The sequence below is a fragment of the Triticum urartu genome, chromosome 5A (assembly GCF_056163025.1).
Source record: "Triticum urartu cultivar PI428250 chromosome 5A, HENAU_Tu73, whole genome shotgun sequence".
In the NCBI taxonomy this organism is placed as follows: Eukaryota; Viridiplantae; Streptophyta; class Magnoliopsida; order Poales; family Poaceae; genus Triticum; species Triticum urartu.
The window spans coordinates 357,865,584-357,887,097 of record NC_141877.1 but is presented as its reverse complement, the minus strand read 5'-3'; the positions used below and the strand labels follow the sequence as shown (position 1 = coordinate 357,887,097).

General features: G+C 41.7%; 2 pseudogenes; both read left to right on the top strand.

Annotated features, from left to right (window-relative positions):
• LOC147971385 (uncharacterized) overlaps positions 1-5,340 on the top strand; it is a 108,190-nt pseudogene extending 102,850 nt beyond the window's left edge.
• Positions 5,341-10,006: 4,666 nt separating this feature from the next.
• On the top strand, positions 10,007-11,178 carry LOC147971384 (uncharacterized; annotated as a pseudogene).
• Positions 11,179-21,514: the final 10,336 nt, after the last annotated feature.

The window sequence follows — 21,514 nt, the reverse complement described above, 5'->3', positions numbered from 1 at the left end:
TTTTTTCTGTCATGGACGGCCCAAAGAATGTCATGCAGCTGCGTCTCCGGCCCGCCCAGGACGAAAGCCCATTTTCTGTCATGATTTTTTGTCATATAAGTAGGAGCCCACCACATCTATGATGATACCGGGTTTTGTCACAATTATCGTCATAGAAGTGTCATATGTATGACAGAAAAAAATTTCATTCGGCCCAAAATGTCACGGATGAGTCTTTTTTTGTAGTGAGAGAGGAGGCAGATGAGTACAAGAGGAGAGAGGAGGCCGCTCGTTGCCACGCTGCAGCTCAGCAGGTGATAGCTGCTGCATCACAGTACGACCCCAGCTATTATTATGGATATCCGCCAGGCCAGCCGTGGCCATAGACCAACTTAGGCCAAAAGCCTAAGCTTGGGGGAGTACGTATTTCCCACCGACATTACATTTATGTTCACACACTCATTGCTAGATGTCGGTGCTCATACTTTTTCATTGTATCATCCATGCTAGTTTGATTTCCTTTTTATGCTTTCTTCTTGTGTGTTTAATAAACCTTAAGAAAAACCAAAAAAATAGTTGCAACTTTTAATTAGTTTACTTTCCATGCTTGTAGTAGTAATTAAAAATAAAACCCAAAAATATTTCCTATTCTTCTTTTGCTTGTTGGGAGCTTTCCCGTGTAAATAGTTTTATTTCTTTTCTTTTCTTTGGGGGTTGTTAGAGAAGACCATGATTAAATTGTTGAAGTGGCTCTTATATGCATTATTGTTGATCTGACAAAAGAGCCCATATTGCCCTGTCTTCTCCTGTTTATTGAATGCCTGCAGATTCCAGCTTAGTCCAATGCACGTGCACTATTATTATTATTCACATCATTCGGTCGTGCAAGTGAAGGGCAATTATGATGATATATGATGGACTGGTTGAGATGAGAAAATCTGGTATGAACTCGACCTCTTTTGTTTTTGTAAATATGATTAGTTCATCGTTCTTGATTCAGCCTATTATGAATAAACATGTTTGCAATGACAACTAGAGATCATAGTTTCTTGTGCCATGCTTGATTAACTATGAGTTATAATGGTTTACCTTGTGTGCCAACATGCTATTGAAATGGTTATGATGTGGTATGATAGGGTGGTATCCTCCTCTGAATGATTTAAGTGACTTGACTTGGCACATGTTCATGCATGTAGTTGAAACAAAATCAACATAGCCTTCACGATATTTATGTCCATGGTGGATTATATCCTACTCATGCTTGCATTCAGTGTTGATTAATTTTAATGCATGTTCATGACTGTTGTCGCTCTCTAGCTGGTCGCTTCCTAGTCTTTTGCTAGCCTTCACCTGTACTAAGCGGGAATACTGCTTGTGCATCCAAATCCTTAATCCCCAAAGTTATTCCACATGAGTCCACTACACCTACCTATATACGGTATCTACCTGCCGTTCCAAGTAAATTTGTATGTGCCAAACTCTAAACCTTCAAATAAATATCCTGTTTTGTATGCTCGAATAGCTCATGTATCGACTAGGATTGTCTGTATCTTCCATGTTAGGCGGGTTATTCTCAAGAGGAGTGGATTCCGCTCCTCACTCACGAGATAAATGGCTAGTCACCGGGATGCCCAGTCCCATGCTTTATGCAAACTAAATCAAAATAATTGCAAACAAAACCCCCCGGGACTCTTGTTAGTTGGAGGCACTCGTTGTTTCGAGCAAGCCATGGATTGATGCTTGTCGGTGGAAGGGGGAGTATAAACTTTACCATTCTGTTTGGGAACCGCCTATAATGTGTGTAGCATGGAAGATATCGCCATCTCTTGGTTGTTATGTTGACAATGAGAGTATACCGCTCAAACTTTTATTCACCTCTGTTTCAAAACCGAGCTCTGGCACCTCTATAAATCCCTGCTTCCCTCTGCGAAGGGCCTATCTATTTACCTATATGCTGAGTCATCATCCTCTTATTAAAAAGCACTAGTTGGAGAGCACCGCTGTCATTTGCATTCATTACTGTTAGTTTACATTGAGTATGACTTGACTGGATCTCTTTTACCATGAATTACAATGTCTAGTCAGTCCTTGGTCTTTAAAGGTGCTCTGCATTTATGTTTTGAGGTCTTAGAAAGGGCTAGCGAGATACCATCTTGTTATATCATATTATGATTGTTTTGAGAAAGTGTTGTCATACGAGTTTTATTATTATGGCTCGCTAATTGATTATGCTATTGATATGAGTAAACTTGAGACCTATGCGTTATTGCGAATGTGGTTAGTTATAATCTTTGCTGAAAACTTGAATGCTGGCTTTACATATTTACAACAACAAGAGCAAACAGAGTTTGTAAAAGTTTTTCTTGATCACTTTCAGTTTATCAACTGAATTGCTTGAGGACAAGCAAAGGTTTAAACTTGGGGGAGTTGATACGTCTCCAACGTATCTACTTTTCCAAACACTTTTGCCCTTGTTTTGGACTCTAACTTGCATGATTTGAATGGAACTAACCCGGACTGACGCTGTTTTCAGCAGAATTACCATGGTGTTATTTATGTGCAGGAGCAAACGTTCTCGGAATGACCTGAAACTTCATGGAGACACTTTTCAGAAAATAAGAAAAATACCTGCAATAGATGAAGGCCAGGGGGCCCACCACCTTGCCACGAGGGTGGGGGCGCGCCCCCTACCTTGTGGGCCCCATGTTGCCTCCCCGACTCCAACTCCACCTCCATATATTGAGTTTTGATGAGAAAAAAATCAAGGAGAAGAAATCATCGCATTTTACGATATGGAGCCGCCGCCAAGCCCTAAAACCTCTTGGGAGGGCTGATCTGGAGTCTGTTCGGGGCTCCGGAGAGGGGAATCCGTCGCCATCGTCATCATCAACCATCCTCCATCACCAATTTCATGATGCTCACCGCCGTGCATGAGTAATTCCATCGTAGGCTTGCTGGACGGTGATGGGTTGGATGGGATCTATCATGTAATTGAGTTAGTTTTGTTAGGGTTTGATCCCTAGTATCCACTATGTTCTGAGATTGATGTTGCTATGACTTTGCTATGCTCAATGCTTGTCACTAGGGCCCGAGTGCCATGATTTCAGATCTGAACCTATTATGTTTTCATCAATATATGAGTGTTCTTGATCCTATCTTGCAAGTCTATAGTCACCTATTATGTGTTATGATCCGTTAACCCCGAAGTGACAATAATCGGGATACTTACCGGTGATGACAGTAGTTTGAGGAGTTCATGTATTCACTATGTGTTAATGCTTTGTTCCGATTCTCTATTAAAAGGAGGCCTTAATATCCCTTAGTTTCCGTAAGGACCCCGCTGCCACGGGAGGGTAGGACAAAAGATGTCATGCAAGTTCTTTTCCATAAGCACGTATGACTATGTTCGGAATACATGCCTACATTATATCAATGAACTGGAGCTAGTTCTGTGTCACCCTAGGTTATGACTGTTACATGATGAACTGCATCCGGCAAAATTCTCCATCACCGATCCATTGCCTATGAACTTTCCATATATTGTTCTTCGCTTATTTACTTTTCCATTGCTATTGCTATCATCACTACAAAATACCAAAAACATTACTTTTACTACTGTTACATTTTGCTACCGTTATCACCACTATCATATTACTTTGCTACTAAATACTTTGCTGCAGATATTAAGTTTCCAAGTGTGGTTGAATTGACAACTCAGCTGCTAATACTTGAGAATATTCTTTGGCTCCCCCTGTGTCGAATCAATAAATTTGGGTTGAATACTCTACCCTCGAAAACTGTTGCGATCCCCTATACTTGTGGGTTATCAGTGGTGACACCGTCTTGGGCTCCATGGTGACCTCCATCTTGCCGTCCTGCTGGTCTTGGTCTCGTTGCACCGATATGGAAACCTTTCCTTGATGCCTCGGTACTCCACGCGTGCGCTTGCCCCCTTGGCACCAAAGAGGAAACAAGGACACTGCCCGCGCTGGCGCCCGCCTGGCGCCTGCCTGGTCTTGATCATCATGGCTCACGTCATGAGGACCTCGCGATCTTTGCCTTGCCTTGATCTCTCCGCCCCTCGCGAGCCTACCTGGCGAGGTCTCTCCTGAGGAGGTCTTGCATCGTCCGCCTTGCGAGGCTTGGCCCGTCGCGAGGGTCTTGAATACCTTGTTGATGAAGACGGGCCGTACAGCGCCGACAACAACTTCTTACTACATTCTTTAAGTCGCATTTTGTGTCCATTACTCCTTATGTCTACTCATTTGAGGATACAAATAGGGGTAATGCTTATGCCAATGTAAATACATAATGAGGGTAAGTGACTTGAAGCTCTTGGGGGAGCATTGGAGCCATTTAGGCCCTACAGAGTAGCGCTAGTAGTGCTTACCTGATATCGTGTCACAACACTGCTCTGCCATGTGTTTGGTGAACCCTATTTCCTAACTAACCCAAATTACGAAAATGAAATGGAATTTAGTATGTATGAAAGATAAAACTAGGATGGATGTGATAAGTGCTAATATTGTTACAACACTGCTTTGCCACGTGTCTGGTGAACCCATTTTCCTAAATTAACCCAAATTATGAAAAGAAATGGAATTTAGTATTTTATGAAAGATTTAACTATGACAGATGTGCTAAGTGCTAACTAATTTATTTGTTCAGTCACATTGTGGTATTTGACAAAATTGTCCTTTTTAGTCTCTTATATTCTAGACCAGTGAAAATGTAGGAGGTTGAGAAACTTGCTTTCAAACCTCCGTTCTTCCAAAAATACTCAATAGTCCTCTTAGTCATTAAGGGCAAGGGGTTATTTAACCATAGCTGCCAACAACCCATCGACAAGGAGGAGTCACCTTCTAGCTTCTGGCAGTACACGAAACATAAATATTTTTTATAATTGGGAACCAAATGGTCATGATTTGCGACCAAATGTTAGTCGCGCAAACAAACCTATTTGTGTATTTCCTAGAGAGGACATGCATAGAACACACTTTCAGCAGCACATAACCTTTTCTGGTGGTGACTACAACAATCAATCACGAGGTGTTTATGCTGATCAATATTTGCCCAAACAGGTACACACCTTTGTGTGACAAAGATGGTACTCCGGAAGGGTTTAGAGGACTGGTTGAGCAGCATCTCAGGCAGCACTATCATAGCAGAACTGATCAAGAACCCTTGTGCAAAACTTCTCAAACTGCCAATGATAGGTTTACTCTTGAGTTAGCTCACACAGCCAAACTGGTCTCTACCGATCGACAGAGACAACCGGGTTATGATACTCGTTGCTTGTGTGTGGTTTTTCGTGTGGTGGTTTTCTTTTATATAAAGAAGGACGAAAGCTTTTTTCTGTAAGGGATAACAGGGTGGATTGGGCTTCCAATTTAGGCCACACCTGGAACCTCGTTTTCTAGCCGATTTACACCTGTATAAAATAAGTCCCTATAAATAAGATCGGTGGACGGCCGACCAGAAGGAAATATGCCCTAGAGGCAATAATAAAGTTATTATTTATTTCCTTATTTCATGATAAATGTTTATTATTCATGTGTCTCGCGGCGGGTATCGTTATTTTCTGACCTTCACAGATGATTTGAGCAGATATGGGTATATCTACTTGATGAAACATAAGTCTGAAACATTTGAAAAGTTCAAAGAATTTCAGAGTGAAGTGGAAAATCATCGTAATAAGAAAATAAAGTTTCTATGATCTGATCGCGGAGACGAATATTTGAGTTACGAGTTTGGTCTTCAACTAAAACAATGTGGAATAGTTTCACAAATTAATGCTACCTGGAACACCACAGCATAATGGTGTGTCCGAACGTCATAATCGTACTTTATTGGATATAGTGCAATCTATGATGTCTCTTACCGATTTACCACTATCGTTTTGGGGTTATGCATTAGAGACAACTGCATTCAAGTTAAATAGGGCACCATCTAAATCCATTGAGATGACACCGTCTGAACTATGGTTTGGCAAGAAACCAAAGCCGTCGTTTCTTAAAGTTTGGGGTTGCGATGCTTATGTGAAAAAGTTTCAAGCTAATAAGCTCGAACCCAAATCGGAGTAGTGCGTCTTCATAGGATACCCAAAAGAAACTGTTGGGTACACCTTCTATCACAGATCCAAAGGCAAGATATTTTGTTGCTTAGAATGGATCCTTTCTAGAGAAGGAGTTTCTCTCGAAAGAAGTGAGTGGGAGGAAAGTAGAACTTGATGAGGTAATTGTACGTTCTCCCGAATTGGAAAGCAGTTCATCACAGAAATCAGTTCCATTGATTCCTACACCAATTAGTGAGGAAGCTAGTGTGATGATCATGAAACTTCAGATCAAGTTACTACCGAACCTCGTAGGTCAACCAAAGTACGGTCCGCACCAGAGTGGTACGGTAATCCTGTTCTGGAAGTCATGTTACTAGACCATGACGAACCTACGAACTATGAGGAAGCGATGATGAGCCCAGATTCCGCAAAATGGCTTGAGGCCATGAAATCTGAGATGGGATCCATGTATGAGAACAAAGTATGGACTTTGATTGACTTGCCCGATGATCGATGAGTCATTGAGCATAAATGGATCTTCAAAAGGAAGACGGACGCTGATAGTAGTGTTACTATCTACAAAGCTTGAATTGTCGCAAAATGTTTTCGACAAGTTCAAGGTGTTGACTACGATGAGATTTTTTTTCACTCGTCTCGATGCTTAAAAGTCTGTCCGAATCATGTTAGCAGTTGCCGCATTTTATGAAATCTGGCAAATGGATGTCAAAACGACATTCCTTAATGAATTTCTTAAAGAAGAGCTGTGTATGATGCAACCAAAAGGTTTTGTCAATCCTAAAGGTGCTAAGAAGGTAAGCAAGCTCCAGCGGTCCATCTATGGACTGGTGCAAGCATCTTGGAGTTGGAATATATGCTTTGATAAAGTGATCAAAGCATATGGTTTTATACAGACTTGCAGTGAAGTCTATATTTACAAGAAAGTGAGTGGGAGCACTACAACATTTCTGATAAATATATGTAAATGACATATTGTTGATCGGAAATAATGTAGAATTTTCTGGAAATCATAAAGGAGCGTTTGAAAGGAGTTTTTCAAATAAAGACCTTGGTGAAGCTACTTACATATTGAGCATCAAGATCTATAGAGATAGATCAAAACGCCTGATATATTTTTCAATGAGTACATACCTTGACAAGTTTTTGAAGTAGTTTAAAATGGAACAGTCAAAGAAAGAGTTCTTGTCTGTGTTGCAAGGTGTGAAGTTGAGTAAGACTCAAAGCCCGACCACGACAGAAGATAGAGAGAGAATGAAAGTCATTCCCTATGCCTCAGCCATAGGTTCTATAAAGTATGCCATGCTGTGTACTAGACCTATTGTATACCCTGCCCTGAGTTTGGCAAGGGAGTATAATTTTTGATCTAGGGGTGGATCACTGGACAACGGTCAAAATTATCCATAGAGGACTAAGGAAATATTTCTCGGTTATGGAGGTGATAAAGAGTTCGTCGTAAAGAGTTATGTCGATGCAAGCTTTGACACCGATCTGGATGACTCTAAGTCACAATCCGGATACATATTGAAAGTGGGAGAAATTAGCTAAAGTATGTCCATGCAGAGCATTGTAGACATAGAAATTTGCAAAATACATACGGATCTGAATTTGGCAGACCCGTTGACTAAACTTCTCTCACAAGCAAAACATGATCACACCGTAGCACTCTTTGGGTGTTAATCACATGGTGATGTGAACTAAGATTACTGACTCTAGTAAACCCTTTGAGTGTTGGTCACATGGCGATGTGAACTATGGGTGTAAATCACATGGTGATGTGAACTATTGGTGTTAAATCACATGGCGATGTGAACTATATTGACTCTAGTTCAAGTGGGAGACTGAAGGAAATATGCCCTAGAGGCAATAATAAAGTTATTATTTATTTCCTTATTTCATGATAAATTTTTATTATTCATGCTAGAATTGTATTAACTAGAAACTTAGTACATGTGTGAATACATAGACAAAACAAAGTGTCCCTAGTATGCCTCTACTTAACTAGTTCGTTTATCAAAGATGGTTATGTTTCCTAACCATAGACATGTGTTGTCATTTGATGAACGAGATCACATCATTAGGAGAATGATGTGATGGGCAAGACCCATTCATTAGCTTAGCATTATGATCATTATAGTTTCATTGCTACTGCTTTCTTCATGACTTATACATGTTCCTCGGACTACGAGATTATGCAACTCCCGAATACTGAAGGAACACTTTGTATGCTATCAAACGTCATAACGTAACTGGGTGATTATAAAGATGCTCTATAGGTGTTTGTTGAGTTGGCATAGATCGAGATTAGGATTTGTCACTCCGTGTATCGGAAAGGTATATATGGGCCCTCTCGGTGATGCACATCACTATAAGCCTTGCAAGTATTGTGACTAATGAGTTAGTTGCGGGATGATGCATTACGGAACGAGTAAAGAGACTTGCCGGTAACGAGATTGAACTAGGTATTTAGGTACCGACGATCGAATCTCAGGTAAGTAACATACCCATGACAAAGGGAACAATATATGTTGTTATGCGGTTTGACCGATAAAGATCTTCGTAGAATATGTAGGAACCAATATGAGCATCCAGGTTCCGCTATTGGTTATTGACTGGAGATGAGTCTCGGTCATGTCTACATAGTTCTCGAACCCGTAAGGTCCGCACGCTTAACGTTCTATGACGATTTGTATTATGAGTTATGTGATTTGATGATCGAAGTTCGTTCGGAGTCCCGGATAAGATCGGGGACATGACGAGGAGTCTTGAAATGGTCGAGACGTAAAGATCGATATATTGGAAGGCTATATTCGGACATCGGAAAGGTTCCGAGTGATTCGGGTATTTTTCGGAGTACCGGAGAGTTACTAGAATTCGTATTGGACCTTAATGGGCCATACGGGAAAGGAGAGAAAGGCCTCAAGGGTGGCCGCATCCCTTCCTTATGGATTGGTCCGAATTGGACTAGGGAAAGGGTGCGCCCCCTTCCTTCCTTCTCCTTCTCCCTTCCCTTTTTCCTATTCCATGTGGGAGGTGGAATCCTACTAGGACTAGGGAGTCCTAGTAGGACTCCACACTTTGGGCGCGCCCTATGAGGGCCGGTCTCCTACCCCTTCCATCCTTTATATACGAGGCCAGGGGGCACCCCATACACACACAAGTTGATCATTGATCCCTTAGCTGTGTGCGGTGCGCCCTCCACCATAATCCACCTCGATCATATCATCCTAGTGCTTAGGCGAAGCCCTGCGACGGTAGCATCATCATCACCATCATCACGCCGTCGTGCTGACGAAGCTCTCCCTCGACACTCAGCTGGATCGAGAGTTCGTGGGATGCCACCGAGCCGATCGTGTGCAGACCAAGGAGGTGCCGTACTTTCGGTACTAGGATCGGTCGATCGTGAAGACATACAACTACATCAACCGCGTTGTCATAACGCTTACGCTTAAGATATATGAGGGTACGTAGACAACACTCTCCCCTCTCGTTGCTATGCATCACCATGATCTTGCGTGTGCGTAGGATTTTTTTTTTGAAATTATTGCGTTTCCCAACAGTGGCATCCGAGCCAGGTTTATGCGTAGATGTTATATGCACGAGTAGAACACAAAAAAGTTGTGGGCGTGAGTATATACATATTACTTGCCATTACTACTTGATTCTTGATTTGGCGGTATTGTTGGATGAAGCGGGCCAGACCGAGATTACGCGTACGTATACACTCCAGCAGACTTAATGTAGGTCCAAAACAACCAATAAGGGTCGTGCCTGGAGGGGCAGCACGCGTGTGGGCATGGCACGACCAATGTACTTGGCTGGGCCATGCCATAACTGGCCTGTATAACCATGGTCGTGCCATGCCGGTCCGGCCCATTTGGCCAGGTTTGAGCCCAACTACTATGCCCTGGGCCAGGGCATTCCCCGTAGCCAGATAATAAGGTCCCGTGCCCCGACTCTTCCCCGCCTCCTCTGCTCTTTACCCCGCCACGGTGAACCCTAAACTAAACTCTGCCGCCGAAGCCATGCCGCCGCCGCAGAAAAAGACCAAGGTGGAGCACGAGGTGCCCCGCGCGACGGTGGCCAGCTCCATGGTGTCGCTGACCAACTGGATGCGCGAGCGCGCGGCGGAGGCACCCCCGAACCTGCTCGCGGACGAGCGCGACGACCTCGTGGTGCTCCAGCTCTCGCTCAGCCGCATCCCGCCCAAGCCTACCACCAAGCCGCACCTCCTCCCGCTCCCGCACCCCATCGTCGCCCACTCGGCCTCCTCCGTCTGCGTCATCTCCGACTACGGCCCCTACGAGTCACGCTGCCGCTTGGCCGCCTCCCACGACCTCTTCCTCGCTGACTGCGCCCTGCTCCCGATGTTGCCCTGCCTCCTCAGGAAGTCCTTGTACTCCACCAAAAAGGCCCCACTCGCGGTCGACTTCACCCGGGCTGGATGGCCAGAGCAGGTCCGCAAGGTCCTGAGCTCTACTTGCCTCTACCTGCGATCCGGGACCTGCTCGGGATCAAGGTGGGCAGGTTGGACATGGAGGAAGAGGAGATCGTCGAGAACGTGATGGCGGTAGTGGAGGCTGATGTGGATAAGGTGCCAGAAAAGTGGGCAAACGTGAGGGCTTTGCATCTCAAGGCTGTGGACTCGGCTGCCTGCTGATATACCAGGTTGTGCCGGAGTTGGGCATGAAGATTGAGGTTTGTTAGCTCATTCACGCAGCCCTAGATTTTCGCAATAGATAAATCCCGAACATTCGGAATTTAAGCGTGTCATCCCGTATGTTTTTTTATGGCAGCTTTAGTTGCTGCGAGGTGGCAACTTTAGTTGTTAACACATGGCAACTTCATTCTAGTTTGATTTTTTGTCAGAAAATTGCCATGTTTTGTCAACAACGCCTTGACTAAAGTTGCCATGAAAAGAATTCGGATTAGCATGCTTAAATTCCGAATGTTCGGGACTTATTGAGGTCCTAGATTTTTTGCCCGCTAAGTTTCACTATGTGGGATCTATCAGACTGTCGCTGATTAGTTTGTTTGTGGTGAACTTCAATTTGTACTCGAATCATGATGCATGTTTGGAAGAAACTGATTCTGTATGTAGAGGTTTTGAGACCGTGTTTACAGCTGAACGTCCAACTTCGTACTTCTTGTTCCTTTTTTTGGGGGGAATCAATGAGCTTTATTGATCAATTTTTGGGAATCAATGAGCTTTATTGATCAAGATTGTGATTACAACCTTTCCTTAGAGTATCGGCAAGGAACGAAGTAGTGTAATTGAGACAAAGATGCACAGCTACATTAGCACCCCTCCCTCACTGGCGGCTCCACTAATTTGCAACCGGGTATTCATGTGTATTCGAGTAAATAGCAAGAAACCACCACTTTCAAGGTTAGGTTTGCAGAAAACACTATTACATTTTTTTGCAGAAAACACCACGTCTTGTGTAATCTTTTTGCAAAAACCACTGATCGGCAGATCAGTCTGTGTTAAATGAGATTATGACAGATGGGGCCCGCCAATCAGGCTGACGTGACACAAAATTTTCACCTCGTTACATTGAATCGTTTTGCTCTACATGGCCCCATTTGTCAGTGTATCAATCCTTTCTTAAACATTTCATCAAGCAGCTGACGTGCAACACACACGTCGACGGTGGGGCGGGACGAGGCCATGGCGACTCAAGCACCAAGAACAACACGCGCAGAGAGCAGCGGTAGTGAGCAGTAGGGCTGGCGAGTAGCATGCAGCGGGCGCAGCGCGCTCGGCCGGGGGCGGGGCCGGCGGCGGCCTCTGCCTCGGCCAGGGGCGGGACAAGGTCATGGCGGCTTGAGGCGCAGCAGCAAGCGCCGCAGGCGACGGCCGCAGTGAGGTGAGCAGCAGCACACGCGGCGAGCAGCAAGGCCGGTGCACGGTGGACGCAGGCGCGACGAGTGGCGGACCCGGCTAGCAGCAGCGGGCACGGCGAGCGGCGGACGTGGCGAGCAGCGAGTGATACGTCCAATTTGCATCATGCTTTTATATCGATATTTATTGCATTATGGGTTGTTATTACACATTATGTCACAATACTTATACCTATTCTCTCTTATTTTACAAGGTTTACAGGAAGAGGGGGAATGCCGGCAGCTGGAATTTTGGGCTGTAAAATGAGAAAATATTAGAGACCTATTCTGCACATCTCTAAAAGTCCTGAAACTTCACGGGAGCACATTTCAGAATATATGAAAAATATTGGGCGAAACAAGTACCAGAGGGGGCCACCCACCGTCCACGAGGGTGGGGGGCGCGCCCCCCTGCCTCGTGGGCCCCCTGGTATCCCTCTGGTGCCCATCTTTGGCTATATGGAGTCTCTCGTCGAGGAAAAAATCATAAGCAAGCTCACGGGACGAAACTCCGCCGCCACGAGGCGGACTAATCTAGGGCTCCGGCGGAGCTGTTCTGCCGGGGAAACTTTCCTCCGGGAGGGGGAAATCATCACCATCGTCATCACCAACGATCCTCTCATAGTGAGGGGGTTAATATCCATCAACATCTTCACCAGCACCATCTCATCTCAAACCCTAGTTCATCTCTTGTATCCAATCTTTGTATCAAAACCTTAGATTGGTACCTGTGGGTTGCTAGTAGTGTTGATTACTCCTTGGAGTTGATGCTAGTTGGTTTACTTGGTGAAAGATCATATGTTCAGATCTATTATGCATATTAATACCCCTCTGATTATGAACATGAATTTGCTTTGTGAGTAGTTACGCTTGTTCCTGAGGACATGGGAGAAGTCTTGTTATAAGTAGTCAGGTGAATTTGGCATTCGTTCGATATTTTGATGAGATGTATGTTGTCATCCCTCTAGTGGTGTCATGTGAACGTCGACTACATGACACTTCACCATTGTTTGGGCCTAGAGGGAGGCATTGGGAAGTAAGAAGTAGATGATGGGTTGCTAGAGTGACAGAAGTTTAAACCCTAGTTTGTGAGTTGCTTCGTAAGGGGCTGATTTGGATTCATATGTTTCATGCTATGGTTAGGTTTACCTTAATACTTCTATTGTAGTTACGGATGCTTGCAATAGGGGTTAATCATAAGTGGGATGCTTGTCCAAGTAAGGGCAGTACCCAAGCACCGGTCCACCCACATATCAAATTATCAAAGTACCGAACACGAATCATATGAGTGTGATGAAAACTAGCTTGACGATAATTCCCATGTGTCCTCAGGAGCGCTTTCCTTTATATAAGAGTTTGTCCAGGATTGTCCTTTGCTAAAAAAGGATTGGGCCATATTGCTGCACCTTATTTACTTTTATTACTTGTTACCCATTACAAATTACCTTATCACAAAACTATCTGTTACCGATAATTTCAGTGCTTGCGGAGAATACCTTGCCGAAAACCGATTATCATTTCCTTCTGCTCCTCGTTGGGTTCGACACTCTTACTTATCGAATAGGCTACGATAGATCACCTACACTTGTGGGTCATCAAGACTCTTTTCTGGCGCCATTACCGGGGAGTGAAGCCCCTTTGATAGGTGGAATTTGATAAGGAAAAATTTATATAGTGTGCTGAAATTTACTGTCACTTGTTATTATGGAACATAATCCTTTGAGGGGCTTGTTGGGGGTATCTTAACCCCGACCAGTAGAGCAAAGAGTTTCTCCTCAACCTACTGAACCTACTGAAAATGTTTACTTTGAAATCCCTTCGGGTATGATAGAGAAACTGCTAGCTAATCCTTTCACAGATGATGGAACATTACATCCCGATTTGCACCTAATCTATGTGGATAAAGTTTGTGGATTATTTAAGCTTGCAGGTATGCCCGAGGATATTATCAAGAAGAAGGTCTTCCTTTTATCTTTGAAGGGAGAGGCATTGACATGGTTTAGGCTATGTGATGATATGGGATCATGGAACTACAACCAATTGAAATTGGAATTTCATCAGAAGTTTTATCCTATGCATCTTGTTCATCGTGACGTAATTATATATATAATTTTTGGCCTCGCGAAGGAGAAAGCATCGCTCAAGCTTGGGGGAGGCTTAAGTCAATGTTATACTCATGCCCCAATCATGATCTCTCAAAAGAAAAGACTATTCAAAAAAATTATGCTCGGCTTTCTGTCAGTAATTGCTCCATGCTCGATACTTCTTGTAATGGATCTTTTATGATGAAGACTATTGAATTCAAATGGGATTTATTGGAGAGAATTAAAAGCAACTCAGAAGATTGGGATCTCGATGAAGGTAAGGAGTCAGGTAGAACACCTAAGTTTGATTGTGTTAAATCTTTTATGGATACCAATGCTTTTCGTGAATTTAGCACTAAATATGGACTTGACTTTGAGATAGTAGCTTCTTTCTGTGAATCCTTTGCTACTCATGTTGATCTCCCTAAGGAGAAGTGGTTTGAAATATAATCCTCCCATTGAAGTAAAAGTAGTTGCACCTATTAAAGTTGAAGAAAAGACTATCACTTGTAATGATCCTGTTGTTCCTACTACTTATATTGAGGAACCACCTTTCCCTGTTAGAATAAAGGATCATGCTAAAGCTTCAACTGTGGTCAACAAAAGTAATATTAAGACACCCAAACCCCCTGAGCAAATTAAAGTTGAACCTAGTGTTGCTATGATTAAAGATCTCTTGGCCGATAATATTAATGGGCATGTTATTTACTTCTTTGAAGAAGCTGCCACAATTACTAGACCTGATACTAAAAATAAACATAGACCAGTTATAGGCATGCCTATTATTTCTGTTAAAATAGGAGATCATTGCTATCATGGCTTATGTGATATGGGTGCTAGTGCAAGTGCAATACCTCATTCCTTATACAATGAAATTATGCATGATATTGCACCTGCTGAGATAGAAGAGATTGATATTACAATTAAGCTTGCCAATAGAGATACAATTTCACCCGTTGGGATTGTTAGAGATGTTGAAGTCTTGTGTGGAAAAGTTAAATACCCTGCTGATTTTCTTATTCTTGGTTCCCCACAAGATAACTTTTGTCCCATTATATTTAGTAGACCCTTCTTGAATACTGTTAATGCTAAGATAGACTGCAATAAAGATATTGTTTATGTTGGTTTAGGGGATATGTCTCATGAATTTAATTTTGCTAAATTTCGTAGACAACCCCATGATAAAGAATTGCCTAGTAAATATGAAATTATTGGTATTGCTTCTATTGCCGTGCCTCCTAGTGATCCTTTAGAACAATATTTGCTAGACCATGAAAATGATATGTTTATAAATGAAAGAAGGGAAATAGATGAAGCATTCTTTAAATAGGGGCCTATTTTGAAGCAAACTTGCCTGTTGAAATCTTAGGGAATCCTCCTCCACCTAAGGGTGATCCCGTCTTTGAGCTTAAGCCTTTACCTGATATTCTTAAATATGCTTATCTTGATGAGAAAGAGATATATCCTGTTATTATTAGTGCTAACCTTTCAGAGCATGAAGAAACTAAATTATTGAAAACTCTGAAGAAGCACCGTGCTGCTATTGGATATACTCTTGATGATCTTAAGGGCATTAGTCCCACTCTATGCCATCACAAAATAAAACTGGAGAAAGATGCTAAACCGGTTGTTGATCACCAACAACGGTTAAATCCTAAGATGAAAGAAGTGGTAAGAAAAGAAATACTAAAGCTTCTAGAGACAGGTATAATTTATCCCGTTGCTGATACTCAGTGGGTAAGTCCTATTCATTATGTCCCTAAGAAGGGAGGTATTACTGTAGTTCCTAATGATAAAGATGAATTGATCCCACAAAGAATTGTTACAGGTTATAGAATGGTAATTGATTTCCGCAAATTAAATAAAGATACTAAAAAGGATCATTACCCTTTACCTTTTATTGATCAAATGCTAGAAAGATTATCCAAGCATACACATTTTTGCTTTCTAGATGGTTATTCTGGTTTCTCTCAAATATCTGTGTCAAAAGAGGATCAAGAAAAGACAAATTTTACTTGCCCTTTCGGTACCTTTACTTATAGACGTATGCCTTTTGGTTTTATGCAATGCACCTGCTACCTTTCAAAGATATATGACTGATATATTCTCTGACTTTTGTGAAAAGATTGTTGAGGTTTTCATGGATGATTTCTTCGTTTATGGAACTTCTTTTGATGATTGCTTAAGCAACCTTGATCGAGTTTTGCACAGATGTGAAGAAATCTTGTTTTGAATTGGGAGAAGTGCCACTTTATGGTTAATGAAGGTATTATCTTGGGGCATAAAATTTCTGAAAGAGAAATTGAAATTGATAAAGCTAAAGTTGATGCTATTGAAAAGATGTCATGTCCTAAGGACATTAAAGGTATAAGAAGTTTCCATGGTCATGCCGGTTTTTATAGGAGGTTCATTAAGGACTTTTCTAAAATTTCTCGGCCTCCGACTAATCTTTTACAAAAAGATGTTCCTTTTGTCTTCGATGATGATTGTGTAGAAGCATTTGAAATACTTAAGAAAGCTTTGATTTCTGCACCTATTGTTCAGCCTCTTGATTGAAATTTACCATTTGAAATTATGTGTGATGATAGTGATTATGCTGTAGGGGTTGTTCTAGGACAAAGAGTAGATAAGAAATTAAATGTTATTCAATATGCTAGTAAAACACTAGACAGTGCCCAGAGAAATTATGCTACTACTGAAAAAGAATTTTTAGCAGTTGTATTTTCTTGTGATAAGTTGATACGTCTCCAACGTATCTATTAATTTTTGATTGTTCCATGCTATTATATTATCTGTTTTGGATGTTAATGGGCTTTATTTTACACTTCTATATTATTTTTGGGACTAACCTACTAACCCAAGGCCCAGTGCAAATTGTCGTTTTTTCCCTATTTCAGTGTTTCACAGAAAAGGAATATCAAACGGAATCCAAATGGAATGAAACCTTCAGAAGAATTATTTTTGGAACAAACATGATCTAAAGGACTTGGAGTAGACGTCAAGCAACCAATGAGGTGGCCACGAGGCAGGGGGGCGCGCCTACCCCCCTGGGCACGCCCTCCCCCCTCGTGGCTCCACCGACCTACTTCTTCCTCCTATATATGTTCATATACCCCGAAAACATCCAGGAGCACCACGAAACCCTATTTCCACCGCCGCAACCTTATGTACCCAAGAGATCCCATCTCGGGGCCTTTTTCAGAGCTCCGCTGGAGGGGGCATCGATCACGGAGGGCCTCTACATCAACTCCATGGCCGCTCCGATGATGTGTGAGTAGTTTACTTCAGACCTTCGGGTCCATAGCTATTAGCTAGATGACTTCTTCTCTCTCTTTGAATCTCAATACAAAGTTCTCCTCGGTCTTCTTGGAGATCTATTCGATGTAACTCTTTTTGCGGTGTGTTTGTCGAGATCCGATGAATTGTGGGTTTATGATCAAGTCTATCTGTGAACAATATTTGATTCTTCTCTTAAATTTTTTATGTATGATTGGTTATCTTTGCAAGTCTCTTCGAATTATCAGTTTGGTTTGGCCTACTAGATTGATCTTTCTTGCAATGGGAGAAGTGCTTAGATTTGGTTCAATCTTACGGTGCTCGATCCCAGTGACAGAAGGGGAAACAACACGTATTGTATTGTTGCCATCGAGGATAAAAAGATGGGGTTTATATCATATTGCTTGAGTTTATCCCTCTACATCATGTCATCTCATACGTCTCCAACGTATCTATAATTTTTGATTGCTCCATGCTGTATTATCTACAGTTTTAAACATTATTGGGCTTTATTTTCCACTTTTATATTATTTTTGGGACTAACCTATTAACCAGAGGCCCAACCCAGAATTACTGTTTTTTGCCTGTTTTAGGGTTTCGAAGAAAAGGAATATCAAACAGAGTCCAAACGGAATGAAACCTTCGGAAACGTGATTTTCTCATCAGATAAGATCCAGGAGACTTGGACCCTCCGTCAAGAAAGCCACGAGGTGCTCACAAGGGTAGGGGGTGTGCCCCCCCTAGGGCGCGCCCCCTGCCTCGTGGGCCCCTCGAAGCTCCAACGACGTACTTCTTCCTCCTATATATATCCACGTACCCCCAAACGATCGGGGATGGCGCCAAAAACCTAACTCCACCGCCGCAACTTTCTGTATCCACGAGATCCCATCTTGGGGCCTGTTCCGGAGCTCCGCCGGAGGGGGCATCGATCACGGAGGGCTTCTACATCATCATCCAAGCCCCTCCGATGAAGTGTGAGTAGTTTACTTCAAACCTATGGGTCCATAGCTAGTAGCTAGATGGCTTCTTCTCTCTTTTTGGATCTCAATACAATGTTCTCCCCCTCTCTCGTGGAGATCTATTCGATGTAATCTTCTTTTTGCGGTGCGTTTGTTGAGACCGATGAATTGTGGGTTTATGATCAAGTCTATCTATGAATAATATTTGAATCTTCTCTGAATTCTTTAATGTATGATTGGTTATCTTTGCAAGTCTCTTCGAATTATCTGTTTGGTTTGACCTACTAGATTGGTTGTTCTTGCCATGGGAGAAGTGCTTAGCTTTGGGTTCAATCATGCGGTGTCCTGTCCTAGTGACAGAAGGGGCAGCAAGGCACATATTGTATTGTTGCCATCGAGGATAACAAGATGGGGTTTTATCATATTGCATGAAACTATACCTCTACATCATGTCATCTTGCTTAAGGCGTTACTATGTTTTTAACTTAATACTCTAGATGCATGCTGGATAGCGGTCGATGAGTGGAGTAATAGTAGTAGAGTCAGAATCATTTCGGTCTACTTGTCTCGGACGTGATGCCTATATACATGATCATACCTAGATATTCTCATAACTATGCTCAATTCTGTCAATTGCTCAACAGTAATTTGTTCACCCACCGTAGAATACTTATGCTCTTGAGAGAAGCCACTAGTGAAACCTATGGCCCCCGGGTCTCATTCTCATCATATCAATCTCCATCACTTTACTATTGCTTTGCTTTTACTTTACTTACTTTGCATCTCTATACCAAAAATACCAAAAAAATATTATTTATCATCTCTATCAGATCTCACTTTAGTAAGTGACCGTGAAGGGATTGACAACCCCTAAGCGTGTTGGTTGCGTTGAGCTATTGTTTTTGTGTAGGTACGAGGGACTCGAGCGTAGCCTCCTACTGGATTGATACCTTGGTTCTCAAAAACTGAGGGAAATACTCACACTACTTTGCTGCATCATCCCTTCCTCTTCGGGGAAATCCAACACAGTGCTCAAGAGGTAGCAAGAAGGATTTCTGGTGCCGCTGCTGGGGAGTCTGCGCAAAAGTCAACATACCAAGTACCCATCACAATCCCTATCTCCCGCATTACATTATTTGCCATTTGCCTCTCGTTTTCCTCTCTCCCACTTCACCCTTGCCGTTTTATTTGCTCTCTCTCTCTCTCTCTATCCTCCCTCTCTATTTGCCTCTTTTGCCCGTTTGCTCTTGTTTGCTCGTGTTTTGGATTGCTTGTTTGTCGCGATGGCTCAAGATAATACTAAATTGTGTGACTTCACCAATACCAATAACAATGATTTCCTTAGCACTCCGATTGCTCCTCTTACCGATGCTGAATCTTGTGAAATTAATACTGCTTTGTTGAATCTTGTCATGAAAGATCCGTTCTCCGGCCTTCCTAGTGAAGATGCCGCTACTCATCTTAATAGCTTCATTGATTTGTGTGAGATGCAAAAGAAAAAAGATGTTGATAATGATATTGTTAAATTGAAGCTATTTCCTTTTTCGCTTAGAGATCATGCTAAAGCTTGGTTTTCGTCTTTGCCTAAAAATAGTATTGATTCATGGAACAAGTGCAAAGATGCTTTTATCTCTAAGTATTTTCCTCCCGCTAAGATCATCTCTCTTAGAAACGATATTATGAATTTTAAACAACTTGATCATGAACATGTTGCACAAGCTTGGGAGAGAATGAAATTATACGTAATTGCCCTACTCATGGTTTGAATTTGTGGATGATTATACAAAAATTTTATGCCGGATTGAATTTTGCTTCTAGAAATCTTTTAGATTCGGCCGCGAGAGGCACTTTTATGGAAATCACTTTAGGAGAAGCTACTAAACTCCTAGATAATATTATGGTTAATTATTCTCAATGGCATACTGAAAGATCTACTAAAAAGGTGCATGCGATAGAAGAAATTAATGTTTTGAGTGGAAAGATGGATGAACTTATGAAATTATTTGCTAATAAGAGTGTTTCTTATGATCCTAATGATGTGCCCTTGTCTACTTTGATTGAGAATAATAATGAATCTATGGATGTGAATTTTGTTGGTAGGAACAATTTTGGTAACAACGCGTATAGAGGAAATTTCAATCCTAGGCCTTATCCTAGTAACCCCTCTAATAATTATGGTAATTCCTACAACAATTCTTATGGAAATTATAATAAGATTCCCTCTGATTTTGAATCTAATATTAAAGAATTTATTTCTTCACAAAAGAATTTTAATGCTATGATTGAAGAAAAGTTGCTTAAGATTGATGATTTGGCTAGGAATGTTGATATAATTGATATTGATGTTGATTCTTTGAAACTTACATCTATTCCACCTAAGCATGATATCAATGAGTCTCTCAAATCCATGAGAATTTCCATTGACGAATGCAAAGAAAGAACCGCTAGGATGCGTGCTAAGAAAGATGCCTTTATAAAAGCGTGTTCTTCTAGTTCCTATGAAAATAATGATGAAGATCTAAAAGTTATTGATGTGTCCCCTATTAAATCTTTGTTTTGCAATATGAATCGTGATATTGATGGGACTGAATATGATCCACCTTTACCTAGAAGGCGTTCTAAGAATTCGGAATTTGTTGATCTTGATGCTAAATTTGATAAAAGTGGGATTAAAGAAATTAAAACCCTAGATGTTGCTAAACCCACTATTATGGATTTCAAGGAATTTAACTATGAAAATTGCTCTTTGATTGATTGCATTTCCTTGTTGCAATCCGTGCTAAAATCTCCTCACGCTTATAGTCAAAATAAAGCGTTTACTAAACATATCGTTGATGCCTTGATGCAATCTTATGAAGAAAACTTGAATTGGAAGTTTCCATCCCTAGAAAACTTTATGATGAGTGGGAACCAACTATTAAGATTAAAATTAAAAATTATGAGTTTTATGCTTTGTGTGATTTGGGTGCTAGTGTCCCTACTATTCCCAAAACTTTGTGTGATTTACTAGATTTCCGTGATTTTGATGATTGCTCTCTAAACTTGCATCTTGCGGATTCCACTATTAAGAAACCAATGGGAAGAATTAATGATGTTCTTATTTTTGCAAATAGGAATTATGTGCCCGTAGATTTTATTGTTCTTGACATAGATTGCAATCCTTCGTGTCCTATTATTCTTGGTAGACCTTTCCTTAGAACGATTGGTGCAATTATTGATATGAAGAAAGGAAATATTAGATTCCAATTTACATTAAGGAAAGG